The following is a 21,313-nucleotide window of genomic DNA, read 5'->3' as shown; positions in this document are numbered from 1 at the left end:
GCAGAGTGACCAAAGCTTTGGCCACTTTTAGGCACTCACGACATCTCTGCTATTTTTAGTTCAAACCACAATACCAAGTTCAACCTCTGGGTGTCAACCCTACATACTGTACCTTAAAGACAATAACTGCACACACCTTGACATTTGTAAAGAAGCATATATTTGTGTGAAAGAATATTTAGCAGGATGGACTGTAAGGCAATGACTTATTTTATTTATCACAAACTGATTTGCATTGAGACAACAACTCATATTTGCGGTTAGCATTATTTTCCTCACCTGTGTGGCCTTCAGCCTCTTTTTTTCAGTTTTTTCTTTATAATAGCATAAATTCATCAGCACTGATGAATCATTCACAATAAGTCCAGGGACATACATCTTGTGCTAATAAACAGGATTAATTATGTTTTCATGTTGTCCTTCAGAAAGGGTTATTGTGTTGCTTGTAGCAATGCAGAATAAAAGGAATGCTTCACTCAAACAATGCTGTGCTTTTCTTTTCAATCCAAATTTGGGTAAAACGTGGGAAAAAAAAGAAGAAGCAGCAGGTTAAATCTTAATTTAAATTAATGTTAAATTGAATTAAATAATAATAATAATAATAATAATAATAATAGTAACAATAATAATAATAAAGCAATTGGGTATGTCAATGTTTGTTTTTGTCTGTACTTACTGTACATAAAACCGCTCTTGTGAAATTTGTTGTTTTTTAAGTATTTGCTAAGTCCTATTAAACAAAGACTTTTTTTCAACACAGTTTACAACATACTAGTTTTAAAAACTATGGTCTTTGCTATAATAACAGTACATAATCTTTTAAAAGTTATTTTGTAAATACTCAGCTTAAACCAAAATCTAATCTATCTAAGGCTTAACTTGGTTAAATCATGAATATAGCCTAGTTATATATATAATACATATTCTAATACATACAATTTTTATTACAGTTTAACTAAATAAAGTGTATTGTAGGAAATATTGGACAATCACCCTTGCTCTGTTCCCATATCATATTTCCACATCACTTGAATAATATTTGAAAATTAGTAAAAAATTCAGTGAAGGGATTTAGCTTTCAACACTCTGTCACGACCGCCAATGATCTAACCTATGCCGATTGCTAGAGCACTACAATTCTGCCACTGAATCGAACTACAGCTACCATAATGCTTATCATCAATCAGCACCTGCTACAGCTGCAAACGATCTGAACTGACACACACATTCATTCATTCATTCATACATTCATTTTCATTTGCTTTTCCAGAGCTGTGTCACAGGGGCAGCAGTCTTAGGAGAAAAACAGACTTATCTCTCCCTAGACACTTCCTTCAGCTCCTATAGGGGGGTCCTGAGGCATTCCCAGACCAGCCGAGAGACATAGTACCTCCAGCATGTCCTGGGTCTTCCTGAAGTCCTCCTTCCAGTGAGACATACCTAAAACACTAGGTAGGCGTCCAGAAGGCATCCGAAACAGATGCCCAAGACACTTCAGCCGACTTCTCTTGATGTGGAGGTTCAGTTGCTCTATTCCGAGCTCCTCCAGAGCTCCTAACCCTATCTCTATCTATGAGTGATCCTAAGAGCTATGTTGTTTTGGGCTGATGCTGCTGGTAGGGTCTCCCAAGGCAAAAAGGTCTTGGGTGATAGGTCAAACTAAGTGCTGTTAAAAAACTCCTTAAGAGCGCAATAACAGCTAGGACCATGAAGTCGCCTAGTATGGCGAAACCGAGGCCCCACCCTGGAGCCAGGCCTAGGGTTGGGCCTTGTGAGCGCCTGGTGGCTGGTTTTATTGCATTGAACCTGGCCGTACTCAGCCTGAAGGAGCGTCATGGGACCATCCTCCGACGTGGGAGCCGTAAGGGGCAGGTGCATTGTTAAACGGGTGGTGGCCGAAGGTTAGGACCACAACAACACAATCCAATTTTTATACTGCCATAGGCAATATAGTTTAATCGAAAACAAACAACATATGCGCGCAGAAAACATATACCTGCACGCCTCACGCATTAAGCCTGCTTGATGCGGATGCGCTGCTCTGCTCCCAGTGTGAATCCGGATTGTTTACATGCACGGCTAAAAAATACGTACCACTCATACATTGTGAAACTGTGGTAACAGCCTTTAATGAAGAGGTCTCGACACGTAGAAAGTTTTGCAAATCAGAAAATCTAATGTTTAAGTAATTTGATGATGATCTTATTTTGACTAAACATGGCTCCTGTAAGATGTTTTTATTTTTATTTATTTTATTTTTGTGTATGAAGCCGAAAAGAGCGATGATAAGTTAGGGAGGTTTGACTTAACATTGATTCTTGGCTATCAGAGTCAGGTCTCAGACAAAAAAAATATATATATATTTCTATACATATATATTTCTTGTGTTGTCTAGAACTGTCATATGAAATTAATATTCATGCAAAAAATGCTTAGAAGATATTAGCATATCACTCCAGTAATCTTAACACTGTGTTTCTGTTATTTACTTTAAATAATAATTATATAGTAATATATTTTTACTGCTTACTTTTATTTGTTTATATTATTAAGGATAGCTAAGTTCATAATGGTTTATAAAAACATTTAAAATGGGGTGGGGGTTGTGCGATTGCAGTGGCCTGTGCCCCAGCAAAGCTTTATGTCTAGCAAAACCCCTGATGTACCCGTTTGCTCCTGTGATTGACCATTGCCTGTTTGACCATTCTCTGTTTAATAAACTTCACGTTGATCTGTTGGCCAGCGTCCTACAGTTACACACACAATTATATATACGATACATACATACACACACATATATACATTTCCAAAAGTTTATGTTCTCCAAAAGATATCTAAAGCCCAACACCTTTAATGCTGCACACCTAAAAATAATAGACACATAAAATACACACTGAAAAGATACGAGAAGTGAAATGTAAAAAGCCATTCTGAAAAGGGTGACATCAATTTGTCAGCGCAAACATAATTAGTCCAGATTGATTGCTGAGGAGTACACAAACTCGTCTGTAAAAAAAATGCATCACGATGGGCCAGTTATCAGTTCTGTGGCATACTGCACGTGTATATGTTTTAGAAGTGGGTGGCATTGGCACTTACTCCCCTCACAGAATCTGACGGGTTGTTTGTCAAGGACGGTATAATGAGGGAGCGTTGCATTGAACATAACCTACTTTTACACACTCGCTAAAGTGCTGTGGAGTGAGAGGACAGGAAAAAACATGGGTGAGACAGAAAATGAAAGAGAGCGAAAAGGACAGAGTGTGACGAACAACAAAAGTTGGCTATAGTCTGGTGACTAGTCTGTGTGGGTTATTAATGACTACTGTCTATCTAGGGCAGAGGATTCAAACTCAAATTAGGTTGAGGACCAGATTTGAGAAAATGTCCTCTTGTGCCAGACAACATCTTTTTAAACCTTAGTTTGCTAAGAAGATTGAAAAGAGTAGAGGCAGAACCTCGGTTTTAGCACTACATATTTTTGAATCTGGTAACTATGGAACACTTTGGAAGACTGGTAGGCCTTTAAATTATCTCTTGATAAAACACTTGGAGCTTCAATGAAATTGTATATTTGGGGCTGGATGCTTGGCCATTTTGTCTTCTCCAATGTCCATTGGGAGGGTGCTATCGCAAATGGACCTGTCAGACGAACGTTGCTAACTTTAATGTTAATTTTGTTGAATAACTGTGCTTATCACTGGGTGACAAGCTGTTATAATACGCTGAAAGCATTATGTAAATAATAATAATTATATATATATATATATATATATATATATATATATATATATATATATATATATATATATATATATGTAACCATATTACTTATTTCTAAGACAACAACAAACTCTACCTCATCGGATGTTATTCCCTCGCTGTAAATGCTAGCGCGGCCGGTTTTTTATGCCACTTCGCTGCGCGCGCATCTGAATGTTTACAAACATGGTTAATTCGTCTATTGACGCATTCCTTCCACTAGACAACAGCAGGGTAGGCGACATCAAATGTAAATATCTATGTGCTCTAATTAAGTTACGGTTCTCTTCTAATATGTGAGCAGCCTGGAGTTACGATATTCTGCCTGTTTTAAGTAGGCTAACAATCTGCAAAGTTACATACAAGTTAAAGAACTGCAAACAAGCAAAGTCTAAAAATTGCGAGCAAAATATATTTTAATCTCAGTTATTTATTTCTTCATAATTTCTATTTTTCACTGCAGTGCAGTCGAGGGCTAATAGTTGCACGAAGTTAGCGCACTGGAATGCCGTGAATGTTAGCATGTTAGCATGATCACATATCAAATCAATAACGTTAGTTAGCAGTTAAAACCATTACCTACCTTTTCTTGTAACCTAACAAAATCCACTGCAATTAATGTCGACAGAGATGTTTAATCCACTAGAATATTGGTCATTATTCCAATCTTCACATCAGTTTAGTCGTTCCTTAAGCTAGGCAGGGTTATTTTTGTGAATGTTTTAAAATGATTCGTGAGAGTCGATTCATTGACCGATTCATAAATACAACCGCTGCTTTGCTGCTAAATAAATGTATTAAGACCTTACCACCACCTATTGGCGGTTTTAGGTAATACATTGAGACTTAATTTTTACTATAGTTGCATATTTTTCATTTTTATATTTTTATTTAAAATATTATTTACTTAAAAAAAGAATTCATAAAGGTAAATAATTCAATGGAATTTTTTATTTAAACTGCAAATATTGTGCCTTAATGGAAAAAAATGATTGCAGTCTAAGCGGAAGAGAAGTTAAGAAGTATGCCAGTCTACAAAAAAAAGTAATTATAATATTATATCACACATTCCTATGGCAACTTTTTTTTCATCCTAGTTCTCGATGGCATTTCAAATAAAATGTATTTTTAAAGTAAAGTTCCAAACCACTGTCCTACATTCAGAGAGTGTGTGTGTCTGTGTGTGCGCGCGTGTGTATGTGGACATATAGCAAGGTTAAGAGGGCCGGTGCTCCATCTGATTGAATCATGCAAACACCACCTGCTCCATTGCAATGCCACCAACACTTCACTCTTTGATTTGCTATTTAAAAGTTCCTGCCTACATCAGAAGTGTGTTTCTGTTGTGTGTTGGCGAGCTGTCTGTCCGCTGCTATGCTTCATACCCCGCACCATGTAGTCAGGTTTGAGTTCACACAAGCTGTGGAGTGAAAGAGTTGCTCTGAAACTGAGAACGCCCGAGGAAACACATTTTGCTGACAGATGCCAAGGAAAAATGACAAACCATGTGCTGAATTGGTTTTCTGACAGGGAAATCTTGGTAATGTCGCAGTGGCCACAAATTGCACTGTAAATTCAGCATTTATTCAGTCACAATAGTATTAACTCATACGTCACTCTCTTAAAGAGGTGTCTTTATTATTTTAGTTTATTAATTAAAATTGTATGTATAATTTTAACATTTTCTTTATTTTGTTTTTTTCTTTATTAACCAATTATTATTATGATTAGTATTATTATTATTATTATTGTTGTTGGGTGTTGTCATTGTTATTTCGTTGTTATAATTGTTATTATTATTAAATAATAATTATTAAATATTAACAATAATAATAATAACAATTATTATTTTATTTTATTGATGTAATTATTATTATTATTATTAGTAGTAGTAGTAGTAGTAGTAGTAGAAGTAGTGATGTTGAAATTATTATTATTATTATTATTGTTATTATTATTATTATCATCATTTATTATAATCATTTATTTTTAATCATTATTTTAAATAATAAAATAATAATACATTTATTATTATTATTATTATTATTATTATTATTATTATTATTATTATTATTATTATTATTATTATTAACAATATTGATGTAATAACTATTGTTAATAATAATAATAATAATAATAATAATAATAATAATAATATTAATATTAAAATATATTATAAATATAATAATAAATTATTATTATTATTATTAATAATAATAATAATAATAGCAACAACAACAAAAATAATAATAATTTTATTATTATTAATAATAATAATAATCATAAAAAATAAATGATTATAATAAATTATAATAATAATAACAATAATAATAATAATAATAATTGTATATATTTTTAACTCTTTAAATTAGTGCTCATTCATCCTTCCATTATTTATTTATTTATTTATTTATTTATTTATTTATTTATTTATTTATTTATTTATTTATTTATTTATTTATTTATCTGTTTGTTTGTTTTTTGTTTGTTTATTCAATTATTCATCCAATAATACATTAATTTGTTTATCAAAAACTATTTTTAAGAGTAAATATTCAACCTTTTCTCTCACAAATGAATTGTATTTTGTATGTTTATTTGATTAACTACATTATTTAATTTTTAGTGCTTTTCTATTTTCACACATAAGGTGTACCCCTGGATCAAGCAATTTGTGTTATCCGTTTAATAGGATCCTTGTAACAATTTATTTGACAAAATAAACCAGCCAGAAATTTGCCCCTGTAACTATTCAGGTTGATCTAAAACAATCACAGACCTTGTTGAAAACAAATCCCCAGCTTCTCTTTTTTAATTGAGTGACCAATCAAAAAAGAATAGAGATGAATATTGCCCTTTTTGTCCTCTGGAAGTTTATTTTTTATTAATTTTTTTATTTTTTATAATATAAAACAAAATATCAACTTTTTATGACAAGACACTTTAAAGGGAAGAATGGCTCACTTTGCACAGCAGTTTATTTGTACAAAAAATGTAAATTGTTAAATACAACTACTACTACTAAAACTGCCTAAACCTGATATATGAAGTTAAAGGATATGTTTGAAAACCTCAAAGCCATGAGATACAGTGAACGCACCAATAAACACGCATTCAAATAAGTATATGTGTAGATTGCCTTCATGAGTCAAAACAAACACAATGGGAAGTGAATATTTCCCTTCTCTGATAGTGCAAGACGCAGTGGGAGAAGACATTGATGTCAGTCTTCCGAGAGTCACAAGCATGTGGAGAACAGAGGTATAGAGATAGAGAAGAAGATTTATAATGCCATTCAGAAGCTGCAACCCACTCCCAACAGGAGAGCGTCATCGCTTTGTCCATCCTGTGGTGTAGATTGCTTCTATCTATGTTAATTCTGACAGTCAATGCTGAGTCACACGTAAAAACAACAGCATGGCTAGTGTTACCAAGCAGTACATCTTCAGTCAACGTCATTCTATTAACATATTCTATCCGTCCGTCCATCTGTTCATCCAATCCAATCCATCCATCCATCCAGCCATTTATCCATCCAGACATCCATCCATCCATCCATCCATCTATCCATCCAATACTCTTTGTTCAAATTTTAGAGCTTGCAAAAAAGGTACTTAAATGTGTAAGTAAGCAGTAGTAGGCAAACTATATTATATTATATTATATTTTAGATAATGTTTAACCAAAGCCTTCAGAATACACAAGACATGTAACTCGTATACTTTTGAATGAGGAAAAGTGTAACTATCAATATGGCGAATGAAGCCCAGCCTTCTAGTACAGAAGCCAATCGGCAATCGCTATATAGTGAAAAATGCCCGCCTTCGAGTACAGTAGCCAATCAGCATTAACTATAAAATGACAATTTTCCAGTGAAGGGACTTGGACCAGATGTGAGTTTCTGCAGATTTTGAGTGATACGAACATTTAGAAATAAAACTAAAAGGCAGTTGTTTTGGAATTTGATGTTTCCCCATTCAAACCCGATGCACGAGCATACTGCCTGAGAGGCGTTTTAGAGATGGTTGCCGAGTGAAATGACTTGCCTTAAAGTTACTTTGGTTTAACTGAAAAGTAAGCGCAGTTCCAAAACTCTTTAAGATTCACTTGGGATTGCAAGAATGAGGAATGCCCACACAAAAAGATCACCACTGCATCAGAGATTCAGACACAAAAAGAGTTGTTTGTTAAACTGTTCCACTGTGGTTCATAAATCATTATTTCATTACTTTGAGATAAGAATAAAAATAAGAAACTCATCTGGCAAAAAGTCAACACAAACAAGACCAGAGAATCGAGAGCGTAAAGACAGTCTGATAGGAAATTATACTGACTGACTGACTGACTGACTGACTGAATGAATGAATGAATGCATGAATGAATGAATGAACCAATCAATCAATCAATCAATCAATCAATCAATCAATCAATCAATCAATCAATCAATCAATCAATCAATCAATCAATCAATCAATCAATAAATCTGTGGTTAATTGATTGATTGGTTGGTTGGGTGGTTGGTTGGTTGGTTGGTTGGTTGGTTGGTAGGATGGTTTGTTGACTGCATTATGATTGAAGCAAAACACTTATTGTTTATTTATTTATTCTGGCACAGAAGGACACATTAACAATATATTTCAGTAAGTATGACTCTAAATGGCAAACTGATAGCAAAAACAACACAGAGAATTGAGAACGCAAAGACAGACTGATGAATAAATGAAAAAATTTATGAATCAAAGAATCAATCAATCAATCAATCAATCAATCATTTAATAAGTTGACTCTTTGGTTGGTTGGTTTGTAGGATGATTGGTTGACTGGATGATGATTGAAGCAAAACACTAATTGTTTAGTTTAATTGTTTATTTATTTATTCTGGCACAGAAGGTCTTATTTACAATATATCTCAGTAAGTTTGACTCCAAATGGCAAACTGATAGTAAAACAACACAGAGAACTGAAAACGCAAAGATAGACTGATGAATGAATGAATGAATGTATGAATGAATGAATGAATGAATGAATCAATCAATCAATCAAATCAATCAATCAATCAATCAATCAATCAATCAATCAATCAATCAATCAATCAATCAATCAATCGACTCTTGGTTGGTTGGTTGGTTGGTTGGTTGGTTGGTTGGTTGGTTGGCTGGTTGGATGGATGGATGGATGACGATTGAATGAATGATAATTGTTTTTTTTTATTTATCCTGGCACAGAGTGTCACATTTATAATACATTTCATTAAAGAGGCGTAGGGGCGTGACGTAGTGACGTGGAGCCGATCCATGAATCATAGCACATTATGTTGGCTGACCAATCAGAGCCTCTTGAGGGGAGGACTTTCAGAGGAACTAGGAAATAGTACAGTGGTTTTCATGTTAGCTGAGTAGCTGCATATAATCAAAGTAAGATATATGAAAAATAATGGGGTTTTCTACAAATGAAGCATGAGCACACATGGCTTTGCGTCTTATAAACACAACCAAGCCTTAAAAATACACTGTGGACCACCCTTCTAAGTTTGACTCCAAAAGGCGAGCTGATGCTAATCAACATGTGTTGGTTGAGTAAGTGGGAAAAAAAAAACATCAGTCATGCAATGCAACCTCCAATCACTGAACCAGAGACAAAAGCAGACTTTAAAGGGGGTTTGAAAGGGCACAAAGGCCCATGGGAGCCAATGGAAAACAGCCCATTTGAATACGAGAGAGAAAGTGCAGAGGAGAGAAAGTGAAGCGAGCCCTGGGGAATCGCCTCTATTGTTATTCCACTGTGTGTTTATTGCAGGCGCAGGGTGTGAGTGACAGTCTGAAGGAGAGTGGAGGAGTGAGCCCAGCCTGTCCTTGATAGAGCTGATACTTCCATTCTTCTGCCAGTGTGCGATTCGGGAATGAATCGTGCATTTCGACCCGTATGTTTTTGATGAATCTTTTGAGCCAGTACACCAAGCTGAACAATACATTCATGAATTGTTCATGAGTCAAAAACTCACCAAACAAGAACAGGATCGTATAGAAAATGAATAAGTAAGACGTCCCACTCTACACATGTTTACAGGATTTGATATGGCATAATTCATTCTCCCTAGTGCCCTTTGAAACCTATATGCATTTCTTTTTATTTATTTATTTATTTTTTAATACAGATGATATTTTGGAGAATGTTGGAAAAAGAAAAGAGTGTTTGCATTTTGATTTCAGTAGATTTTGTAATTTCGGTTTGATTTAATTTGATTATAAAAAAAAGAAACTTTGCATTTAGTACTTTTTTTAAGTAATTTTAGTAATTTTTTAAGTACTGTTTTTATTTACTTACTTTTTGTCCAAGTCTACTTCACATAAATAAATAAATAAATATAAAGTAAATTAATAAAAAGAAAGTAATTAAATAAAAATATAATATAAAGTAAATAAAATAAATACATTTTTAAAAAACTAAATAAATAAATAAATAATAAAAAAGTAAATAAAGAAAAAATAAAGTAAATAAAGAAAAATAAAGTAATTAAATAAATTAATAATAATAGAAAGTAAATAAAACTAATAAAATAAATACATTTTAAAAATTTATAAAATAAATAAATAAAAAGAAAGTAAAAAAATTAAAAGAAAGTACTTAAATGAATATTAAAATAATAGAAAGTAAATACAAAAACTTTAAATAAATTTTAATAAATAAATATATAAATAAAAATAATATATATATATATATATATATATATATATATATATATATATATATATATATATATATATATATATATATATATATATATATATATATATATATATATTTCAGAAGTAAAAGAAACATACAAGTTTAGACTGTAATGAGGGTTAGTAAATCATTATAGAGTTTTAACTATCTCTTTAAGGAATAAAAAATACAATTTAAACCAGTAAAATACACTGGAAATGTATTTACAGCTTGATTGTATGACAGCAGCACATTTACACAGCACAATTTTAATAAATGGGAATATGCAGCGGAGAGATGCAAATGAAATTTGATGTTGTTTACTGTGAATGTAAATTGTATTATAAATGTTTATATGAGCTGAATCATGGCTCCGGCAAATCACACTGGGGGACAATTATAATAAACAACCTTTTTAATAAAACCTAATTGAATAAAATTAAATAACCAGCAAAATGCTCCTGCATATACATCTTTAGAAGTTATTTAGAGCATTTGATATGAACATACAGTTGAAGTAACTTAACCACAGGTAGCATTTATCTTTAGACAACAGCTGTCATTGGATGGGTGAACGTTGGGTCATTTTTAGCAGTTTCAGTTAGATTTTGATTAGACTTTGAGCTAGAATCATTTTCTGGGATATAGCAAACCTGTCAATTACGCCACTTTGGGTCATATAGGTGTGTCCAGGATCAGTTAGCATTCATGACCAGTTTGTTGATGCAAATGGGACTGCTTTTTGAAGAGAGATTACAATATAATAAACCAATATAAATGTTAGATCTGCAAAGGGTTTTCTATTAAGTTTTCTATTCAGTCCATACTAGATTTAAAGGTCAAATAACCTTTAGTCTAAGCCCCAGACAGAGTCAAAGAAGCTGTACTGAGCAGATTTATTTGCACTATTGCTGTTTATTAAAAAAATAAAGATAAAAAAAAATGACACTTCATTTTAAAATGCTCTTCACTGCAGAAAATGATATGCCAACACTTCAATAACATGGCTGTTGTTTAAATGCAAATTCTAGCAAAATGGTAATTATATTATATTATATTATATTATATTATATTATATTATATTATCATTTCATATAAGTATATATAAATTATTTTTTTTAACGGCCAAGCATGAAATATATTAATAAAATTATCTTCATTTAATCATACTGAAGTTGTTTGAAGCTACTTTAATCTTATATACCAAATATACACGTATATTGAAGAAAGATGCACTGAAAAAAAAAGATGTCTGGAAAGTTTTTGCAAACAATCTTTATGTGTATAATTTAAACAAACAAAAAATCCATTTAGTAATGTTCATCTTGATTTGTTTGTTTAATTTTAGTCCAAATAAATGTGCAACCCCTTAACTTAAAAAAAGTCTTTGAATCATTTGTCAGCGTGTAACAAACTGATAAATCAATACATTTAAATTACATAAAGTAAATATTCATTATTTACTTAAAGTAAATTACATAAAGTAAATATTCACCAATTCACCAAAGAAGGTGATTATTTAATAAATATGGATTAAAACAATGTACACTATACATTATTGTATTATTGAGAATTATTATATGTTAATGAATTATTGAATTTCAATCTTATTTTCAATATTGTACACAACCCATCACCAAAACCAAATTGAAATATTATAAATAAAATGACTGATTAATAATAATGACAACAACAACAACAACAATACTACTACTACTACTACTACTACTACAAATAATAATAATAATAATAATAATAATAATAATAATAATAATAATGTCATACATCTCTATGCCCTGCCAGACTTTGACCTTGATGCACACACGAGGCAAATAATTTCAGTAATCAGCTCTTGTAGTTCCAACCATCTGGACAAAAGCACCAAAATTGAGTTTTTTACTCAGGTTTTGCAAGGACAGAACTACAAACTAGTGTTAAAGTCAAACACTTCAGGGTGGAAGTTGCATTTTAGCCATTGTTATCATCAGGAAGAAAAAGAGGTTTAAAAGTGCTGCAGAAGACGGGAGTTTTCAAGCAGTGTCCTTAAAGGTCACCACATGCATGCTTTTCAAGTGTGTCTCCAGGCTGCATTGTTAGCCGACACAATGGAAGCTTTAAAGGCTTTTTTCTTGTACTGATACAGTACCGTATGCCTTCATCACCCATAGCATTAGTCTATCTCCGGGTCAGATCAGCATTCAGGATCGTTGACATATCTGGGAAGCAATAGGAAATATGTTTAGGTCAGGCCTGGCTTCAGTAGGAGACCACTATGACCATGAGATGAAGGCTGACAGTTGAGTTTAACGTCATAAAGACTCTGACTAAGAAGAGCTGATCTGGATCTTAGTTTAAAGAGATCACTCATGGCCTTAAACTGCAGGGCTCTGTGACAGACGCTGGAGAATGAGATGAATGCAGAAGAGTCCGCTTATAGATGTAGAGCCAGAAAGACAGGGAATGACTGATCAGCCTCCTAAGAGCTGGTCCAGCTCCAAAGTCAATAAAACCAATAGATGAAGAAAACATTATTTTTTATAAAGTGAACAGACATAGTGAGGTTGAATTTATTTGATTATATTTAGTTTATGTTCTTGCTTACACATTTTCCATATTTGTCTGGGGTATTTTTTGAATGAAATGTGTATGTCTGTTCATCTTTCCACTGTATTTTATCCCTGCATCTATCCTTCAAGTGCATAGCAAATCCCTAACAACTAGCTGTCATGGTTATGCAATTTGCTTGACGAGTAAGTGTTTAAGGATGATCACAATTATGGGAATTAATTGAACAAATTAAAAGTCTATGGTTATACCCCCAACATATACTATTTATTTTAAAGGTTGTAATAATGTTTTCTTTCATGATATGTTTTTAATTACGATGTGCTTGTAATTAAATTAATCATTTGGCACAATGCCTTTGTTATTTACACTCAAAGAATATGCTGTTTGTTCAAACTACTTATTCAAATTGAGCTGAAACAACAATTCTAGAAGGTTTTTTTGTGACAACTTAATTGTTTTATATTCAATCCAATTAAGCTTGTAAAAATTTAATAAGTTAACTATTAAGTTATTTCATGTTGTCCCAACACAAACCGATTGTTTGGAACCTATAATTTTTTAAAAATTATTTTTGCGTTGTACCTATATTGATAAAAACATTGTCTCCATGTAATTACACTAGTAATTGATTACCAAACTTGCCCCCACCATACCTACACTGTAAAAAGTGATTAGTTACTTAAAGCGATTAAACCAACCGCCTTAAAAGCAACAAGTTGACTTTACAAAAATAATGTAAGTAAACTCATTGTAACTTGGAACTGTTAAGTAGACTTAATTTTTGTAATTATGCAAATTATGCTTACCTTTTAAAAAAAAAAAAATAAACATCACTTATTTTCCAATACACCTTTAAAATATTTGTTTTTTTCCCCTTCTTTTTTTATCTAGCAAAATGGCTCAAAATAAAATAAATTTGCTCTTCTGTACTGCAGTGTTTTTTCTAAATTCAATACAGGCTAATTGTAGATTTTGTAGACTTAATGAAGCACCACATATGTAATATTGTGATAATTATTTGTTATTTGAAAACAGATGCACTAAAATAGTCTGGCGTTGTAAATAGGGATTAGTTGACTTTAAAAAAAGTAAGTACAATTTGCATAATTATAAAATTTAAGTCAACTTAACAGTTCCAAGTTACAATGGGTTTACTTACATTATTTTTGTAAAGTCAACTTGTTGCTTTAAGGCTTACTATCTTAAAGTAACTAATCACTTTTTACAGTGTATATTCCACCTCAATAGCACCATAAAGGCCACGGTATACTACAAAGGTCTTTTTAATTCTTCATTTGAGGACCAAAAAGCTGGTTAGAAGAGGCTGAGTGAGAATATATTGTTCTTGATCACTCCAATGCAGTAGGCAGGTTTTTGTAGAATTCTCTACATGGAAAGACATCAAATGTTGCCACTGATTTGTGCAAAATCATAGAAAACACATGGTGTGATGAGATGGGATTGGTATCTGACCCCCACCCCCACCCCATCCCCCCCCCTTGAGTCTTTAAAATGTATCGGCAAATGATCTCACAGGTGCAGATATATCTGTACCAGCTCCTCTACTAGACTATCCAGTGTATTCATGTGGCTAAGGTGGTTGTTTTGAATGTTGTTCTCCTGCCACAGCTCTGTGAAATGAGAAATTAATCAGGGGACTAAATTAAATGTTAAATACACAAAGCACCAAAACCCACTCTTTACGTAATCACCATGGACCAATGGTAGCACAAAGGTGTTTAGGAACCAAACTTCCCATAAGTTTTCTTTGGAAAGCTTTTTCCAAAGCTGGTAAAATCGAACAGATTTAGTCATCTAAATGATGACATTTCAGGTAATCCTTTGTTATGTACAGCGATTAAGTGTTATGTAATAAATTATGAACACAATAAGTAAGATGTTTGCTGTTAGTACCTAGGAGTTAAGTCCACAATATAAACTTGGAGCAAATTTTAGTTTCACCAATTTTTGCAATGGTTTGTTCAACGAAGACAGTTCTAAGTCTGGGTAATACGAGGACAAGTAAATAATCCCATTTTGGGGTGAACTCTAACATTAAAGTCAAAAGGCTTTTCTGTTCCTCGACCCAACACCTGAACTCATTTTCAGATAGACAGAATGAAGCACAATCTTCCATCTGACTGCTTGCTTTCCCAATCCATTTTGCACTGTCAGCTTCACATGTAATCCTTCTGTCTGCAAAAAAATACTGTATATATACTGACCAATCCATTTCACTCTCTCCATCTAACCACAACATCAACAACCTTTTTGATTTCAAATGACCTTCCTCATCATCTATTGGGATGCCTTTGTGGAACCAAAAAAATAAACACATCTGAAAGTACTGGTTTCAGTCAACAAGTACAGTACATATATTGATTCGTTTAATTACATGAATGAACACCATGGATGGACCACTGAAAACAATGAGAAAGTAATTTGCAATGTGCGGCTATAAATGCACTTAGAAGGCCTCATGGTGTTCTTTGCACAATTAATATCATAATAGGTCTTTGATTATTAAACAGGAAAGTATATTGAAATTCATTGTAATTTAATTTCATATCTTACAAATCTCAAGCTCACAAATTTATCCACAGTTGTATTGCTGAAAAACTCATCTAGAAAGTTTGGGTTTATTCATCCTGGAAGTAATTTGTTAATTATAAAAAGTTGTCTTTTAATATATGACATCCTGTCTTGTCTGTTACATTGTATTTGAGTCTTGTCTTCTTGTTTTCTGCCTCATTTCCCGCCATCAAAACCTGTTGCTGAGCATGAAATGATTAGCCTAAAGGGTGTAATGGCTAATGCTAACACTTCCTCTATTAAAGTACGCAGAGAAGGAGACAAAAAAACGCTTTGTGATTGGCTAAGATGTGTGTCATGTGACCAAGTTAGCACTACATGTTTTTAATTGACAAGCAGTGTTGGGCAATAACACGTTACGAACAATGCGTTACAGTAACGGCATAAATTTTGACAGTGAGTAATACTGTGTTACGTGCCAGCACGTATTGCTTATTTATGTTAGTATTATATGTCTCATTGTGTTTTTCTTTCTACCACCCCAGTTCACTTCCTTGTTGTGGCTACTGCTGTTCCTGATTGGCTGGTTCACCTCCGAATAATGCAACCAATCCTGACACTTATGCTGATTGGTTCCTCAGTAACAACTTGGTCCCGGTCTCAGCCAATCAGAACACTCCAGCTCACTATATATTTTTTGTCTGCCAGCAGTTTGGGAGTCTTTGTTGACTTGACTTGTTATTGGTTTCTGTGCTTGTTTGCTTGCTCCACTGTCTGATTATATCCCCATTTTGTTCAGTTTTGTTGTGATATATGTTGTCTGTCTTCACCTTAATTTGCACTGTGTTGTCATTTTAGTTTAGTCACTTTCTGTTTTTACCCGTGTAATCATTCGTTCCCTTTCCTCATGTTTCCCTACGGAGGTTTGGTAGAAAGACTGGTGAGTAAGTAGGTCACGTGACATACATTTTAATAGTGATGGTGAAATGAAGCTTTCTGAACCAGTGAAGCGCTCGACTCAATTGTATCGGAAAAAGGTTCGTTACTCGAAGCTTTCTAAATCAGAGCTCGATGAGGACCTCTTCTGGTGAAAGTGTGGGAAAGCACTGTGTTCCCATAATGTCAAATGTTCACAACTGACCAACTCATTCATGTAGTAATACAAAAACAGCAATATAAACAAATTACTCAATTACTGTAGTTTTTACACAAGATATATTACATTACACAACTGATGATTGTAGTAAAATCCAAGGTATTCAAAAGTTTATGATAATACAATTAGTCCCGCTCCAAGCAGGGATCAGAACCAGCGATTCCTGACTGGGAGGCGAGTGCTCTAGGAGGACGCTATATGAACGATGCTTCAGGATTGCATTCACCAGATGCTCTCTGTCAAACACAATACTACGATATGCGGTGGTTTTCTTTAAAGATAGTCATAAAAAAAATACGCTAATACACTTTAGTATTGTTCAAAACCTTTTTACTAAAACATACTATTGTAGTTTAGTTTAATTACTGGTGTTTGGGACTGGTGCAGTGCTTTGAAACAAATGTATGTAATAGACGCCAATTCTCTAGCTATACACTTTACTATGAGGGTGTTTAAACCTTTGAATCAAAATTCGAAGCAGTCACGTGGGTAAAGGCGAAAATGAAGCTTCGGACGTCACTGATCACGTGATGATGGCAAAACGAATCAAGCTTCGGTACACTGCTTCACTGCGAGATGTATAGTTTTTTTGATACATGCTTCGAAGCCTCGGCGCACAACGTCACATCACTACATTTTAACACCTAGGAGTTCAACTGTCTAGAGATACAATAGAGAAGGGGGTGAGCACCAACCTGTGTATTTTTTTTTAAGTGGATTGTTAATGTAGTTTAGGTAATACGTCTTGGACGTTGAAGATTTACTTTTCACATTACTAGATTAGAGGGGATTTGATATTAGTAAGACTGTTTGGTTTTGATTGTTTCTTTGCTTTAGCGCCACCCATAGACAGTCTTTCTAATTTGTTTTGTTTTGGTTGTGATTTGTAAATATTGTAAATAGCTTAGTCACTGCTTTACTTTATCAACACCTATAATAAATCCAACCTAGGCTCATTGTGGAAACGTAGCCCTGCAGATGTTTCTGGAGACTGCGAAATATGTCCTGGGAGGTACGTATTAGTGCAGTTTTTGCTTCCACAAATCCGCGAGAGGCCGCTGTGCTTGCTTTTTTCGCGTCTCGAACGTGAGCACGCGCCGTTCGCACCCGCGCTGTTCTCGCGTAAAAATCCGCCGGAGGCCGCTGTCGAGTGACCGTCTGTCCGACTGCCTGACTGACTGAACGACTGAACGATTGACTGGGCGACTGGCCATTCGGCCGACCCAGCCACCCTCCTCCCCCTCCTTCTCCCCTTAACCCAAGTGACGATTTACAAAAGCCGTCCAGAAAAAGAGAAGCCCTCGTCTGATTTTGACCGCGTTTTTGGATTTCACCGCATTGTTGCTGTTATGACCTCGTTTGCTCTGTTGTATTCTGTTTTTCGTCTTATCTGATTTCTGGAATTGCTCTTCCCCAGACTCGAACCCAATCGTCACCGCGGCCGGCTCCTCCTCCTCCTCAGGGCCTCCGCTTAGCTGACGTAACACGATGAGCTAAAAGGACGAACTGATTGAGGCGGGAAAGCCCTCCACACGGAGGTGAGGTGAGCTGTCAGCCCAGCCGGCGAGCGCGAAGAGGAGCGTTCGCTTGAAAAAACTAAATGCGGCCATACGTACCTCCGGCCACATAAATCGCGGTCTCCAGAAACGTACGCGGGGCTGCGTTTTTAGAATGAGCGTGAGTTGCAACAAATCACTTTATTTGCACAGCAGTTCCTGTATTTGGTCATTACTTTAAATACAGTTTTCTTTGGGTGTTTGTTTGAACCAGATCGTTGGTCAAGTCTGCAACCTCACTCCCCTAGACTACCCAGGGGTTGTAACATACTGTAACACATTATTTTTTAAATATACAATAGTAACTCCGTTACCGTTACAAGATGATGCGTTTGTCTGTTACTCGGTAACTTAATTTATTTTGGCAACAGTCTTGCCCACATCTTCCTGTTTACAGCAGCACATTGTGGAATTGGTAGATGCCAACCAACCACTGCAAAGATGCATTGTGTATGAGGCACCAGACTGGACAAAAGTCAATCGAAATCAGAGACCGTAATGTGCGAGATGTTCACCAAGTGTGCGCGAGAGAGACCAAGAGACTGTTAACGATACTATTATTAATTACAATTATATGTTTGTTGTTTCAAAAAAAATAAGCACGCATTTTTTATCCGTATAACAAAATTGATTAGTTTAGTAAACACAGTGATACATTTCTATTCAATATTCACAAATCTATTCTATACAATGGTTCTAGTCTTAATGTTTTGAAAATGGGCTATTTCAATTAAATATATCCATGTGCAATAAAAGGGTCTAAATATTTTTGAGGCCACATGTATAGAGGCAAAAAATAGCCAAACAGAGTTAAATATGATCCCGCTGAGGCAGAAGAGGTGCGTGTAGTTTCCCGATGCCACAGAGCAGCAGCTGCTTTGTGGTAATGTTGGTAACCTCCAGCGGGCAGGATAGAGATGGTGAATACCCTTCAGCAGCACAGATATCTAAGTCACATGTGCTCACATACTAAGTGCCCCATTCATCACTCCAGCGGCCCCAGAGCACAGCGAGAGCCCAAGCGAGACGCGCAACACTGTAAAACCTGGATTCTGCAGCCCATACTTTTTTCCACTAATATCTGTTTTTTACATTTTGCAGAAGGCTTCAGAGAATACCAATGAGAGTTGTATGAACCGCTGAATTACTAGAAGGAAAATGTAGATTCACTTTATACAACATGCTGTGAACAAACATGCTGTATGGGTCATAGTTGTGTAGATTAAAATATGACAGCACAATCTGAATTTGAATTGTGTTCACTTGAATTATTGACTATTGTCATTTAATCAAAATGAATATTATATGCCACTAAAAATGCTTTGAATTTGAATTTCTTAACTTGCATACAGAACATCAGAATTAAAGAAGACAAAATTAAGAATTTTAAAAAAATATATATTTTAAATTAAGACATTTTAAGTTAAAATTTCAGTTTTTTTATTCCTAATCTTTAATCTTTATTTAGTTTGTTTGTTTATTTAGTTTTATGATTATTTTGCAAACAAGGTTTTGACGGCACAATGTTTTTTCTTTTTGCTTGTTTGTTTTTTAAAATAGTTAGGAAATCCCATTTGGTGGAAAGGATTTTTAATCACATTTATTGAAAGTTTTTTTTTCTAACAAATTGCCATTTTCTGAGGAAAAAAAATGCTTTAAATGACAACATTCTTAATTGAAATTTGAAAGAATTGTTATCAGACATTTATAAAATATATATTCTATCTTAATCAAATTTATACCTAATTAATCCAGTAAATTTGTAGAATTGGGGCATTTCAAGGGGTCTCTATAATATAATATTATATTATATTATATTATATTATATTATATTATATTATATTATATTATATTATATTATATTATATTAGTGTGTCATTTCAATATACAATCTGCACTGTAAATATGGTGGGTTCCATACAATTCCTTCATGTTGTCCCAAAACAAATGAGCTAAAATAAAAGTTTTGAGTGTACAAAAACCAAGCTGAACTATCAATTTCAGGATTTCAGGACATCATTAAACTAACTTGAAAAAACATCAACAACATGAACCGCAACAGTCGTAAGTTCTTGCGTTCTTGGACACTGTGGATGCATTGCCATACTGTAATTCAGTGTAAAATGCGTCTTTGAGCAGCCCGCAGGCTAAACTCTAAAAAGACGAGACCCTGCTCTGCTCCGAGTAGCCGGCGGCTGATTTGAGACCAGTTGAGAGAGCGGATAAATTGAGTTATTATCAGGCATGATCAGACAAGAGTTAAGACTAGGGGCTTCTGGCCTGATGCAACCAAAAAACAATGAGGAATCCTGGCCTGATTACTGACGTTCATGACAAACGGCGAGGCCTTCGGTATACAGCCATCCAATCATGTATGGCTTTATATATGAGTGTGTTTCCAACAGGCAATTGCGTTTGTCTTGCCTGAAGAAGGAGGGAGAAGAAACCGAGTTACTCATCACGGCTCAGTCATAACATATTAAAGCTTTATGCTAAACAGACAGTGAGTCATTTCTTACGGCAGGGTTTCAGGCCTCTGCTGTGTGTCCAATCCTTCCTGTGTCGTCAATTCTCTTCCCAGAAGGCTCTGCTGTACCGGGACAGTTATGAGTTCTGAGGGTCCAACGGCGACCTATAAAACTGCATAACAGTGCCTTACAGCAGGAGTCTTCAGCAGGGGGACCCAGAAGCCGGAGGAGATCAACTGAGATGTTATGCAGTGGTCTGAAGATTAATGTTTGGTTTTAAATACTTTCACAAATGAATATACTGTATGCTTTATGTTCATTTGATGTTGAAGGTTGTTTTTCTCAAGATAAGAGTCTACACCCCCCCCCCCCCCCCCCCCAAACATGCATTCTTTTTTTAAGAAACATGTATTAATGCATGCTGAAAAATGTTAATATATTTTTGTTGTTATTTATTCTGAAAACACTTTGATACAATGTAGAAAATTAATAATTGTGTGTAAATGTGATAAAAAATTATAAGCGAACGAACAAACAAACAAACAAACACACAAACATAAATAAAT

The 21,313-nt window shown here is 34.3% G+C and overlaps 1 protein-coding gene and 1 long non-coding RNA gene across 7 annotated transcripts in view; one reads left to right on the top strand and one right to left on the bottom strand.

Annotated features, from left to right (window-relative positions):
* The window catches only part of ctnna2 (catenin (cadherin-associated protein), alpha 2), an 814,561-nt gene that overhangs the window by 569,825 nt on the left and 223,423 nt on the right, over positions 1–21,313 (bottom strand). The window contains exon 1 of one of the 6 annotated variants that reach the window (XM_073948055.1): positions 4,346–4,498. The exons of the other annotated variants lie outside the window; for them this stretch is intronic. The gene's annotated coding sequence lies outside the window, so the exon portion shown is untranslated. Of the gene's footprint in view, positions 1–4,345; positions 4,499–21,313 lie in introns of those variants that run through there. 6 annotated transcript variants of the gene reach the window in all.
* On the top strand, positions 3,947–19,522 carry LOC141386146 (uncharacterized). The gene is made up of 3 exons (XR_012407449.1): positions 3,947–4,012; positions 9,559–9,797; positions 16,113–19,522. It is a non-coding gene; the product is annotated as an uncharacterized lncRNA (long non-coding RNA).

This window comes from Danio rerio, chromosome 1 (genome assembly GCF_049306965.1).
Source record: "Danio rerio strain Tuebingen ecotype United States chromosome 1, GRCz12tu, whole genome shotgun sequence".
NCBI lineage: Eukaryota > Metazoa > Chordata > Actinopteri > Cypriniformes > Danionidae > Danio > Danio rerio.
Note: the sequence above shows the minus strand (reverse complement) of the source record. Positions and strands in the feature narration are given on the sequence as shown.